We start from the raw sequence: 14,112 nt of genomic DNA on the forward strand, positions 1-14,112 counted from the left end.
CCTCAAGACTTGAAGTTATAAAGGAATGGAGTCATTCTCTTTTCTCCCTCATCCAATATACAGTTCTACTATATTTTCCTGAATTTTGTTGTAAGGAGGTAGGAACAATGGCTCTTTCTTTTTTTATTGGATATATTCTTTATTTACAGTTCAAATATTATACTCTTTCCCGGTCCCCCCTTGAGAAACTCCCTATCCCATCCCCTGCTTCTATAAGGGTGTTCCTCTACCCAACCACCCACTCCCACCTCCCCAACCTGAAATTCTCCTACACTGGGACATCAATCCAGCCTTCACAGGACCAAGGGCCTCTCCTCCCATTGATGCCTGACAAGGCCATCCTCTGCTACATGTGCAGCTGGAGCCATGGGTCCCTCCATGTGTACTCTTTGGTTGATGGCTTAGTCCCTGGGAGTTCTGGGGGATCTGGTTGGTTGATATTGTTGTTCTTCTTATGGGGTTGCAAACCCCTTCAACTCCTTCAGTCCTTTCTCTAACTCCACCATTGTGGACCCTGTGCTCAGTCCAATGGTTGACTGCCAGCATTCACCTCTGTATTTGTCAGGCTCTGGCAGAGGCTTTCAGGGGACAGCTATATCAGGCTCCTTTCAGCATTCACTTCTTGTCATCCACAATAGTGTCTGGGTTTGGTGACTGTATATGGGATGAATCCCCAGATAGGACCGTCTCTGGATGGCCTTTCCTTAAATCTCTGCTCCACACTTCGTCTCCATATTTCCTCCCATGAGTATTTTGTTCCCTCTTCTAAAAAGGACCAAAGAACTCACACTTTGGTCTTCCTTCTTCTTGAACTTCAACATAGTCTGTGAATTGTATCTTGGGTATTCCGAGCTTTTGGGCTTATATCCACTTATCAGTGAGTATATACCATGTGTGTTCTTTTGTGATTGAGTTACCTCACACAGGATGATATTTTCTAGTCCCATCCATTTGCCTAAGAATTCCATTAAGTCATTGATTTTAATAGCTGAGTAGTACTCCATTGTGTAAATGTACCTCTGGGGAGCAACCAAGACAATAGCCTATAATGTTTGGGAAATCTTAGACCACCCTGACTAACCTTTCAGAAGAGCAGTTCTCATGCTTAGTGTTGAGTTTTTGTTAAATCATCTTTGGCTCTTGGAGAGAGTATTTTCACCCCAGATGGAAATTTTTCATTTAACCTATATATGTATATTTAAATATTGACTGACATGTATTGTAGGTATTTTAGGTGGACAATTAATAGTATGATTCCTTATGACTTTTCAGACATCCTTTCTGATATTTTTACCTTCCTTCCTTCCTTCCTTCCTTCCTTCCTTCCTTCCTTCCTTCCTTCCTTCCTTCCTTCCTTCCTTCCTTCCTCTTCTGTACATATCTCCTACCTGCTCCTTAATTAGAACACCCCATTTTTCTCATTTCCCCATTTAGATAATTTGTAACCTGCTATTCTGCTCTCTGTTGCTCCCCCACACTCCTACAGTACATTCCTTTGTACATTCCTGGTTTCTGCAGTTACTCCAGTATATAGACTCACATTTGAAGATTTGGAGCTAGGGGCCTCAGATGAAATAGAACATGTGATATTTGTCTTTCTAGCTTTGGATTACCTCATTCAATATGATTTTTTTCTAGTGTCAACCTGCTATGTATATTATTTCACTTTTCTTTACAATTGAATAGTATTCCATAGTGTATAGGCAGCACATTTTCATAATTTGTTTGTGAGATGAAGAAAATTTAGGTTGTTTCTATTTCCTACCTACTAAAAACAGAGCAGCAATGAGTATGTTGATCAAGGATGGGTGGAGTAGGGTGCCAATTCCTTTGGGCATATATCAAAAGATGATATAACTGAGTCATATGATAGATTTATTTTTAACTTTTTGAGAATTCTCCACATTTACCTTCCTTCCTTCCTTCCTTCCTTCCTTCCTTCCTTCCTTCCTTCCTTCCTCTTCTGTACATATCTCCTACCTGCTCCTTAATTAGAACACCCCATTTTCCAGAGTGGATGAGGAGTTTGCAATCCCAACAGTGAGGATTTACCTTTCCCCTATACTCCTGCTAGCATTTGCTGTCAGTTATTTTTGTTCATCTTATCTGATCATTCTGACTGTGTTCCTTTAATTTCTAGGGATGATGAACTTTTTTGAGACATTTCTTATCCATTTTTTTTTTCATCTTCTGAAAACTCTGTTCAGATCCCAGGCTCATTGTTTGAATTGTTTTCTTGACTCTTTGTTTAATGAAGTTCTTTATATATAAATTCTGGATCTTAATCCTCTGTCAGATGTATAGCTGGCAAAGATTCTCCCCATTCTGTGGGCTTTGAGAAGATAAACAAGATTGACAAAACCCTTGGCCCAACTAACAAAAAAAAATAAATAAATAAAAATAAAAGAGTAACGAACCCAAGTTAACTAAATCAGAAATGAAAAGAAAAAATTACAAGAGACATCAAAAAATCAGACACAATTGGAGAATATTTTCATCTCATTAATTTGGGAGACCTAAAAGAAATGGATAAAATCTAGATTCAGCCAAACCACCAAAACTGAACCAAGAAGTCAACAACCTAAATAGATTTATAGCAAATGAGGAGATGGAAATAGTAATAAAATGCCTTCCAACTAAATTGAAGTGTCCAAGGCCAGATGGGTTCTCAGCAGAATTCCACCCGACTTCCAAAGATCTATAACCAATCCTTCTTAAACTATTCAAAAATAGAAACAAAAGGAGCACTCCCAAACTCCTTGTATAAAGTCAGCATCACTCTCATACCAAAACCAGGTAAAGACACCAGAGAAAAAAATAAAGCTACATGCCAATACTCCTGATGAACATAGATTCAAAAATGCTGAATAAAATACCTGTAAACAGAATGCAGACCTATGTCAAAAAAGTATACACCACAAACACAGTACCTTTATTACTGAAATACAGAATGGTTCAATATATAGAAGTCAATAAATATAATAAGCTACATAAATGGACAAAAAGACAAAAATCACATAATAATCTCAGTAGATGCAGAAAAGTTCTTGACAAAATCTAACATGCCTTTAGATTAAAAGTCCTAGAGAAAGTAGGATTGAAGGGAATTTACCTAATTCCTATTCTTATGCCACAACTGAATACTGAATACTGACTAACTCTCTGTGGCACACATTTTTTAATTAGATATTTTCTTTAATAACATTTCAAATGTTATCCCGAAAGTTCCCTATACCCTCTCACCCACCCCCACCACCCATCCCCCGTCCTGCTCCCCTACCCACCCACTCCCACTTCTTGGCCCTGGCATTCCCCTGTACTGGGGCATATAAAGTTGTGGCACACATTTAAAAAAAATACTGGCTTTCATTAAGAAAACATTGTTCTACAAGGCAGAAAATCTGTCTCCAACTTTTCTTCCAATGCTCCTTCAATGTACACCCTAAAAACACCTACATAGAACACATATGTGAATCTCTCTACCAAAATACACTTGCCTGGTCACAAACTGTCTTGAGATGGCTTCTGTCAAGAAGGGAAAGCATGGCTACATTCCCATTTGATCCTTGATAAAAACCAAACAGTTCTCTGAGAAAGCCTAATGGCCACAGACAGGCTGCTCCCTACTGCCCTTCATTCCATTGTGCACTCTCCAGTTCTACTTCTTCTTTCTCAAATATGCACCATTTACATCACCAAATCGATATTAGAAGGACATGTCAAATCACAAAATCTCACAAATCTTTATACTTAAACCTCCAAGTTGTTTTAAGGTTAGAAATATCCTCTATTATATACTAAAAAAAAAAAAGAAAGAAAGAAAGAAAGAAAGAAAGAAAGAAAGAAAGAACACTAATGTTTCATCATTTCTCAGCCTTTTAACTCTAATCAAATATAAACACTAATGTCAGAGATTCAGGAGACTGACTAAAATCCTTGCAGGAGAAGCATCAGGACATGGTGCATATTGCCAGCATACACATAAAAGCCAGGTATGGCCATGTATATTTGGAACCCCATCAGGGAAGTAGTCAGGGTCAAAACGTTCCCAGGAAGTCACAGGCCAGACAATCTAAACAAAATAGTAAGTCCTAGGTACAGTAAGAGACAAAATATAAATAAATAAATAAATAAATAAATAAATAAATAAATAAAGACACTCCACATTACACACACACACACACACAGAGAGAGAGAGAGAGAGAGAGAGAGAGAGAGAGAGAGAGAGAGAGAGAGTTAACACATAACTCGAGGATGTAAGGAATTGGGAACACTTGTCCAATGTTGGTAGTATTACAAACTGGTATGTCCACTGTAGAAACTGGTGTGATGAATTCTCAAAAAGGTAAAAAATATATCTATTATATGAACCAGCTATGTCATGCTTTGGCATATGCCAAAAGAACTTAACATCTTACTTCATAGATACTTCTTCAGCCATATTCATTGCTCCTTTTTTTATAATAACTATGGAAACAACCTAAACTGAGGAGAATCTACTGCTGCCCCTTCATTAAACCAGTATAATTTCTAACTACATCTACATATTATGCTTTATATACACAATTAAGTGCAATTATCACCTCTCATCAAAAAATCTTCTATTGCAGCAGAAATAGATAATTGCAGAAAGCCACAACTGGACAACATGCAAAGGACAATGAACTGTCCTGCTGAGCCCCAAGTGATACAACTATAATATAGCCTCTATACTTAATGCCCAGAACACATCATAGTAGAAGCATCAGAAAGATGATAAGGCCAGGATTATAAGAGTACCAGGACATCTGCTGGGAAACAATGTCTTCTATATAGAACATCAAAGCTAAATACATAAAATCTCAACAGTTCCTGTACAAGACCTGAAAATGACAATGCCAGTTAGATGATTGAAATCTCAGAAGGTCTCATTCCTCGATGAAGAATTACAGATAATTAGAGGAATACTTGGTCTACCAAGAATGAACACCCCAATAGGTTATATAACCCCAAGTGATTAATCCTAAAATCAATGTCACTTTACAATGAAATTATTTTTAAAAAAATGTCTAAATGGAACCAAATTCCAGGGAAGCAAACTATCCCTAGAAAATGTTTCCTGAAATTGAAAATCTCATCACAAGGGCAAAAAAACCAAAGAAATAAAGCCTGAGACCTCTTTTCTTACAGTTAAAATGCAGTTCTGAGTTACGGTCATATGAGCACAAATAGCTCACAAGTAGCAAACCCTGGAGTTTAGGGCCCAGCTCGGGGGGACACACAGCCTCTTGCCATATTTAAAACCCATTCCCAAAGAACTGTAATCATTCTAGAATACACTCCCTCAAAAACTCAGAACTTCTATTATCACACTACCCACACTACTACTTTTTTCCTTCTGCCCGTAGTCTCATTTCTTTGTCCAGTCATTCCTAGCTAGGGACTCCTTTTCCAGCCTAAAACATTTCCTCACAGTCAACTCACAGAGACTAACACTATGACCCCATTCTGTCATCTCCTCCTTGAAACAGTGCCAAAGATTTCCAGGTACATAGCAAGCATCATCCAAGTGCAGTACACTTTTCCTTTGGTCACCTCCTAGCTCAAAAGTCAAAAATAGCTCTTTTTAAAAAAATAGACTTTTAAATTTTTTATATAGATCTATCTTACTTCAAAAACTATTGTGCTAGTCAAGACAGGAAATGTTTTATATGGATCCTTGCATCAAAACTTTGGATTTGTGTGTCCTGGTTGGAGTATCTGAAGGATCCAGGAAACTAAAATGGGAACAGTGGGAGTAAAAAGGAAAGATCTTGAGGTAAAGGGAACAGTAGAACATGGTAATGCTAAAGGTGAAAGGGAATCCTGGGGAGGTGGGATTGGTGGAGAGAGTGATAAAAGAGGAGCACAGAGGAGACTAGGAGGGAAGATATTTGAAAAAGCCATATGAAAACCTACTATATATTATACAAGGTTGAGATGTGCATGCATGGGAATATGGGGTGACTTTAACTGGCGTTTCCTACCCTACACAGTGGATAATACTCCTTCTAAAAGCCATAGGCTACCAAATAAAAAGTCTAATGCCGGGCATGTGATATCTCCCTTGGTGCTGCTACTGGTGAATGTTCCAAAGACATCCTAAAACAATACAGACTATTACCATTGCTATTGGTTGTCCACTATAACCTGAAGGTAAGACCTTACTGCTGATGACACTGCATACTTTGGTCACAGAACATAGAGAAACCAAGCAGTACTTACTAGGATGCGTCTTTCCTGATGAGTAGTACTAGAAGGTACTAAATATGCTCCTGAGGGATATAGTGGTCAACAGTCTTAACCAATTATGAACCCTACAAGCTACAATTCAGACCAGCCTGGCAAGATATGCCCATCAGTGCAATAGTAAAATGAATGTTCTAACAGTAACTAACAACTTTCTAATTAGACATAAGGCTCACTCCACAGTAGGAAACATGTCTGGTACTATGAATCTGACCAAGACCCCGTGGCTGGGAGTTCATGGATCCCGGTGGTGAAGCTACTCCTACTCTTCTACTCCATGGCACAGCATCCAACAGCTCTCTAAAGGAACACATCTTCCCTCACAGGTCAGGACAGCTCTCAGGCTTCATCAGAGAAGCTTCTCTGCACAGTGGAAAGTGGTTGACTGGAGAGATTCACAAAAGGTCAACATGCAGAGAATACATGTTTATCAAGTGCTCAGCCATAAATGAGACATCTATAACACACTCTCACCCTAAGCCTCAGGGAACATCAAAGACGAAGGTGCAGAAATTTTAAAAAACAGATGTTCAGGAAGACTGGAGCAAAATGCTGTTCCAAGACATAACAGTACTGGTGAACCCACAGTACCTGCGGTTGTCTACACAAAATGAAGCCTGCCATATTGCAGTATGGAAGGAAGAAGGACTCACAAGGCCCCTACGGGTGAGAGAGTCAATTTTCTTTAGGATTGTGGCCTCTAATAGGTCAGCCTCTCTTAAGTGAATGACTACACACCTATGTCTATCTAGGCAACACAAATTCAAGTTAGTAGTGTATAAAAGAAAAGAGGACATGATACTGAGTAGGGGTAGGGAGGTGGGTCTGGGATGAGTTAGGAGAAATGTGTAGAGTGAGTATTACCAAAATGCATTAAATACATGTATAACATTCTCAATTAATTAATTTAAAATATTATATTTTTAAGATATGAATTGTTATAAATCTCTCAATTCTACATGAAAGAGGCCACAAACCCTCACCCACATCTGTGGATTCATTCCTGTTGTAGCAGTATTATAAAACTGCTACAACAAGAAAAAAACTGGATAGTCACCAGAACAAGTAATACACAAAATTATTTTTATGATGTATCCCACAATACATATAGTAGCCATGGAAGTGAAACAAGCCAAGATCTTACCATTCATTTCATGCCCATTCTGCCCCCAGTTCCAAGTAGACAAAACACTAGGAAGCTGTGTTTTTAAACGCTTTGGATAACTGAATTAGAAACTCTCTCAGGAAGATGGTGTTGCTATAAAGCTTAGTAAGTATGCATTTATTATGAAACCATAGTAATCAGGGCAGCTTTCTGTTTTCCAGATTGACATATAAGTTTCAAGGAAGAAAACTCTTAGGAACACAGTCTCAAATAATGTGGAAAACACAAAGCCACATTTTCTTTTTTTTTTTATTTAATTTTATTTGTAATTCATTTTTTACACTCCATATTCCATTCCCTGCCCTTCCCCTCCCACCCTCCAACTGCTCCAATATCCCACACATCCTCCCCACCACACCCCATCTCCACATGGATACCCTCACTCTCCACCCCATCTGACCTTTAAACTCCATGGGGCCTCCAGTCTCTTGAGGGTTAGGTGCATCATCTCTGAATGAACACAGACCTGGAAGTCCTCTACTGTATGTGTGTTAGGGGCCTCATATCAGCTGGTGTATGCTGTCTGTTTGCTGGTCCAGTGTTTGAAAGACATTGGGGGTTCAGATTAATTAAGACTGCTGGTCCTCCTATAGGATTGTCCTCCTCAAATTCTTTCAGCCTTCCCTAATTGAACAACAGGGGTCAGCTGCTTCTGTCCATTGGTTGGGTGCAAATATTTGCATCTTACTCTTTCAGCTGCTTGTTGGGTCTTTCGAAGGGCAGTAATATTAGATGCCTTTTTGTGAGCACTACATAGCCTCAGTAATAGTGTCAGGCCTTGACACCTCCCCTTGACCTGGATACCACTTTGGGCCTGTCACTGGACCTTCTTTTCCTCAGACTCCTCTCCATTTCCATCCCTGTAATTCTTTCAGACAGAAATAATTATGGGTCAGAGGTGTGACTGTGGGATGGCAATCCCATCCCTCACTTGATGTCCTGTCTTCCTGCTGGAGGTGGGCTCTATAAGTTCCCTCTCCCTACTGTTGGGCATTTTATCAAAGGTCCCTCCCTATGTGTCCTGGGAGTCTCTCACCTCCCAGGTCTCTGATGCACTCTGAGGGGTCCCCCAACCTCCTATTTCCTGAGGTTGCCTGTTTACATTCTTTCTGCTGGCTTCAGGGCTTCAGTCCTTTTCTCTCACCTAATACCAGATCAGGTTTCCCCCTCCCCATCCACTTCCCCTCCCAAGTCCCTCCCTCCCTCCCTACTTAGAATTGATTTCTTCTCTCTCCCAAGTGGAACTGAGGCGTCCTCACTTGGGACAAAGCTACATTTTCATTAGCACTGTAGTCCTATTTGAATAACATCTGAAGTCTAATTCTGTTTCCTTAAGACCATTACCACAAACTAATTTAACATTTATCATTATATACTAACTTTTGTGGCATGACCGCATTGAACATATGTGCTGTCTGCATGGGAGGTCTAAGGGCTAAAGCTAAAGCATATCACAGCAGCAAAAAGGTGAGAAAACTAATGTAATCTGAAATATTTTTCAAATATTAATATCATTAAAATGTTCTCTGTGCTATACAAATCATAACCTCTCTACCTCTCCATCACAGTACTATCATTATTTTAAACAACTGAGGCAACTAAACAATATCCAAATTAGTCACTAAAAATAAGGCTAATCATAATAGTTTATGATTATTCCTCCAAAATTATGGCTTCCTCCAAAATTATGGAATACAGACAAATAAAATTGCCCTGTGAACATAAAATTCTAGAAGTCTAATGCATGGGAACACGGATGTAAAATCACTTTAAAACACAAATAGAAGCCAGGACTGAAAGAATGGCTGATGTTTAATTAATTAGGTTACTTTGTTTGTGTAAAATGTGTCCAAGATAGAGAAATTGGCCAATCAGAAGCAAATAAAAAAGGCACTTCAGAACATTCCACGTTAGCAATGCTCAACCAAGCACTTGTACACAAGAATCTGAAAAAAAAATGAAACCCACTTTAAAGACCATTCTTAGACTCAGTCTAACGTCCCTTGCTCTAACTTATGTCCCATAAAAATAACAAGACTTTATTTCCTATCCAGGTATTGCTACCAAAAAATGGATAAGCCCATAGATTTGAATATCCAACTTCTAAGGCATTTCATGTTTGCTATTATAAATCAATAATCTAACATTTGAATGAAGTTTAACTTTTCAAGTAACCAGCCTCAAATATCAAATTAATCAAATGAGATGGAGTTTTTCAGTCTCTATTTGAGTCAGGGCCATCTATGAAAACTCTTGTACTTTATGAGCTCGGTGACTGTGAATTCATCCATAAAAAGTGGACTGAATGTAATGACATAACACAGCTGTGCAGCTGAGGAGTTTACCCTAAGGTAAGGAATACCAACCTGTGAAAATTGTGAATGATAGGTTGTTATGACTCCCACATGACAGAGATCAATTACACTGCTGTCCATGAAGGACTTAAACAACTAAAAGGTATTCCATTATTGCTTAGTATCTTTTCTGTCTAAAACATGGAAAAAAATAGTCCTTAGAAATTCAAACAAAGGCACACTGAAAGACACAAACATATTAATGATAATAAATGTTTTAAACATAGCTTACTTCCTAAAACATAGCCAACAAACTTATAATTCTCTATTGAATGCATTTATTTACACTTCTGAAGTAATAGTATTTTTTTTAGATAGGAACAAATATCATTACTTCAATATCTTTACCCATGGTAAACAGCGTAAATATTTTCCCAGACCTCAACACAGCTCAGAATCATTGCTAACATAATCTTCTAAGCAGGTGGGTGGGCGATTAATAGTGACATGAGATGAAGCCTATTTGTCATCTCCAGTTTAGACTTGCTTGGAACTGGCATCTCATATTCTTTTCATATATCAAGTGTCATTTTGACTAAAACTGCATGTTCTCTCAGATGCAGAGCCTAGTCTGCCTCCCTCCCCCGTCTCTGTCTCTGTCTCTGTCTGTCTGTCTACCCCTCCCTGAGTGTGTGTGTGTGTGTATGTGTGTGTGTGTGTGTGTGTGTGCATAAATGTGGATAAGACCTAAGCCTAGAAAGGAAACCACTAGAGTAAAATAGACAATGAGGAAGGACAGGACATGGGCAGAAGGTAAAGGAGACATCAGAGTAGAAAAAAGGAGACTTGTAAGGAAGGCTACAAAGAAGGATTGGAGTAGCAAAGGGTGGAAGACCGAGGGAGGTGAAAATCTACTGAAATGCTTTCTTTAAGAACAACATATTGTGCAATGCCTTGTTTACTGATTTTAAAAATTGCCAAGTTTAAAAACTCGACATTTGGGGCTAGGATTACAACTCAGTGATACAGTAATTGTCACATAAGCACAAGGCTCTAAATTCGGTATTCAGTACTAGAGAACAAACGGTGTCATTTTCAGTCCCTCCATTTTTCTCCCTTTGTTGTTTAGTGTGCAGATAATGGGTGCCATTGTAACATTTTCATATATAATCATTGTCTTTGGCTCATAGCTGCCACCACTGATATTCTCCTAAATCCTTCTCCTCTTCTTCCTGCTCGCAAATCTGTTCATAAAAACAAACCAGATACATTGTTTAAAAACGAAAAGTTTAGGCATTTAAAAATCATGGTGGTGCACGCCTTTAATCCCAGCACTCAGGAGGCAGAAGCAGGCGGATTTCTGAGTTCAAGGCCAGCCTGGTATACAAAGTGAGTTCCAGGACAGCCAGGGCTACACAGAGAAACCCTGTCTTGAAAAACCAAAAAACCAAAACAACAACAACAACAAAAATAACAAACAAACAAACAAACAAAAAACCCTCAGCTTTAATTTTGAATAATTTGAATCTCCAAGCACTGAGAACTTATCTTCTCACTCTTTGCAGCCTTTGTAAGACCTCTCTGGTAGCTTTGCATCGCATCACTCCTCTCTCTCCTACAGAAGTTCACACCGGTGGTCCAGCATGGCCACTGCAGGCATGAAGGCACATAGCCAGCTGGCACAGAGCACATAACAAAACAGAAAAGAGCGATAAAAGCTTAGCCAAAAGCAACAAGAGACAGCAACTCTGCTCTACTAATTGTACCCTAATTGCCCGTAAAAATACATCATCTTACTGTCTGATAAAAACAAAATTGTATTTTAGTAGTCGTCTTAAAACATTGGAAAAGTTTCCAAAGTTAAATGGCAATGTCCCTCATTTTCAAAACTGTAAATTATAAGCAGAAAAAAAGCCTTCATGAATGTACCCAAATGAAAACATACTTTTTATTGGGATGAGGGCTAAGAATATGAGTAAGAAAGACTTAGTAGACACATCTAGTCCTAGTGAGAAATAGAAAGAGACTTGAGCAGGTGAAAGATAAAAAAATAAATAAAATAAAATTTAAAAAGGGCTAACCAAAGTCAAGAACTGTTGTAATAGTATTTAATCTCTATCAGCAGTTTCTACCCCACCTTTTATCATTTGGTTCTCAAATAAAAGACACAAAACTTTTACATTTATAATAATCCCCAATCAGCACTAGAGCTGGACAGATATCAATCTTCTAAGCTATTAGTATCTACTTCCCTATCAATAATCCCAAGTTATAACTTGCCATAACCCATCTGGACAGCTTTTCACTCCAATTGGCCAGCCCTCATGGCCATGTTTTCATAACTCACCTACCTCATGGTGTCTTCTCCTCTCTCCACCTTCTTCTTTTCTCCTCCTTGTGGTCCTGCCTCAGACACCAAACCCAGGAACCAAAACCGCACCTACCTCTCTTCTGCTCAACTATAGGCTGTCAACATTTTTATTCAATTATTTAAATTAAGGAGCAAAGTTACATAGCAACACTTGATGTACATGAGGATTCTCTCATCCCTCAGGCAACCAGGTCCAGTATTTAGCATTACAATATATAGCAACAAACAAACCTTAACAAAAAACATACATAAATTATTTTAAAATTTAGTAACTCAATTAAATAAAAATAAAAAAGGAGGAAGACAATAATTTTTAGAAGAGGTTATGATTTGTATCTTATATATCCTTCAAAATAAATGTGTTGGCACCAGTGAAATGATTCAATAGCTCATTTCAGGTTCAAGGTGATTGAGGCACAAGCCTGGCAACCTGCGTTTGATCCCCAGAGACCACATAAAGGTGGAATGAAAGAGCTGACTCCATAAATTGTCCTTTCACCTTCATGTGCACACCATATACACAAACACACACAAACACATGCTATATACAATTTAAAAAGTTTATATGATAAAGCTTTGGTCCCCAAATGATGCTATTAGAAGGTGGTAAATGTGTTAAGATTCCTGAAAAGGAATTTAGGTCATTAAAAATCATAATATCATTGAAGAACACATTGTGATCCCTTTACCTTTCTCTCGTTTTGATTCCTGGATGCTTTGAGAGAAGCAGCTTTGCTGTGCTACGCTCTGCCATGAGGTTTTGCTTCACTATAGGACCAAAGCAAGCATGGATTAAAATAAATATTTTTCTTTTTAATTTTATATTTCAGATACTTTAGAAAACTACTAATACAGATAATATGGTGATACACTTGGAACCCCAAGAAATTCGTCAGATTATCTATACAATAACCCAACTAGGTATTATGATAAAAAATGAATTGACCAATCAATAGTTTTCACATATGAATTATAAGCAATTATAAGACCCCCCAAGCTGAAAAGAAAAATACAAAGCTATAGATATATCAATAGTTTTAACATATGAATTATAAGCAATTATAAGACGCCCACGCACAAACTGAAAAGAAGCAAGCAAGGCTATAGATATAAAACAGATATAAAAGACTGGCTCTATACTGAAAAATAGACTTGAACAAGAAAGGTATATGTCATTCCATGAGATTATCAAGTTTCCCAAAATTAATTCCAGTCTCAAAAACAGCAATGACAAAAAAAACTAAGTTCTTAGACCTATCTATGTTTATACTACATTTTCAAGTAAAAGTAGACAAAAGTGTTTAACTAAAACAGCTGCAGCAGAATAGTAGGGAATGGGTAGAAGTGATGCTCTACATCATCAGATCTTAAAGATCTACATTCTTTCAGTGGCCTAGACTCCAGCCAGGGAAGCAGGCAGGCTGACTGCAGATCTATACCTCACCCACTGCTCCTCCAAATTCAACGCTCCAGTCTCATCCCCAGCTACAGCCTCCTTCTTCCCTCACCCCTGTCTCCAGTGGAGCACACGAATATTTTCCTCCTAGTCACCCTTCCCTGCTCCCCCCCACCACCACACTCATTGCTTTATCCCAGACCCCAACTCCAGCAGGCACACCCTGGGAATCCACAAGCTACTCTAACCAGGGAAACCGGTAGGCTAACTGTAGATCCCCCCATTTCCCTCAGCCCCTCTAAATCCAGTCCCCAATCTCATCCTCAGTTCTGTAGAACACATTCTGCTGCGGGCTCTCCTCACAGTCTTCCTACATTCACAGAATATTAAGCAGATCTTGGGGCAAAGCCCTGTTTTCCTCCAGCCTATAGACACCCTCAGCATCTTCCCAGCCCATCCCCATTACTTAATGTCAGCTCTCAATAACCAGAAACACATCATACCTGGAACCATCAGTGGGTTCACCTATTGAGATAACAGAAGAATTCTTTACCATACAACACACAGCCACCATGCTCTCCTAAGAATCAGAGAGGGGAATAGAAACCAAAGAGCAAAA

The 14,112-nt window shown here is 38.6% G+C and overlaps 1 protein-coding gene across 12 annotated transcripts in view; it reads right to left on the reverse strand.

Moving 5' to 3' along the window:
• Slc4a10 (solute carrier family 4 member 10) overlaps positions 1-14,112 on the reverse strand; it is a 458,674-nt gene that overhangs the window by 383,625 nt on the left and 60,937 nt on the right. For all 12 annotated transcript variants that reach the window (XM_085834843.1, XM_085834838.1, XM_085834841.1 and 9 more), the window contains one exon: positions 12,787-12,865. The gene's annotated coding sequence lies outside the window, so the exon portion shown is untranslated. The remainder of the gene's footprint in view (positions 1-12,786; positions 12,866-14,112) is intronic.

Source organism: Mus caroli, unplaced genomic scaffold (assembly GCF_978045245.1).
Source record: "Mus caroli unplaced genomic scaffold, Mus_caroli_1 scaffold_2, whole genome shotgun sequence".
Classification (NCBI taxonomy): Eukaryota; Metazoa; Chordata; class Mammalia; order Rodentia; family Muridae; genus Mus; species Mus caroli.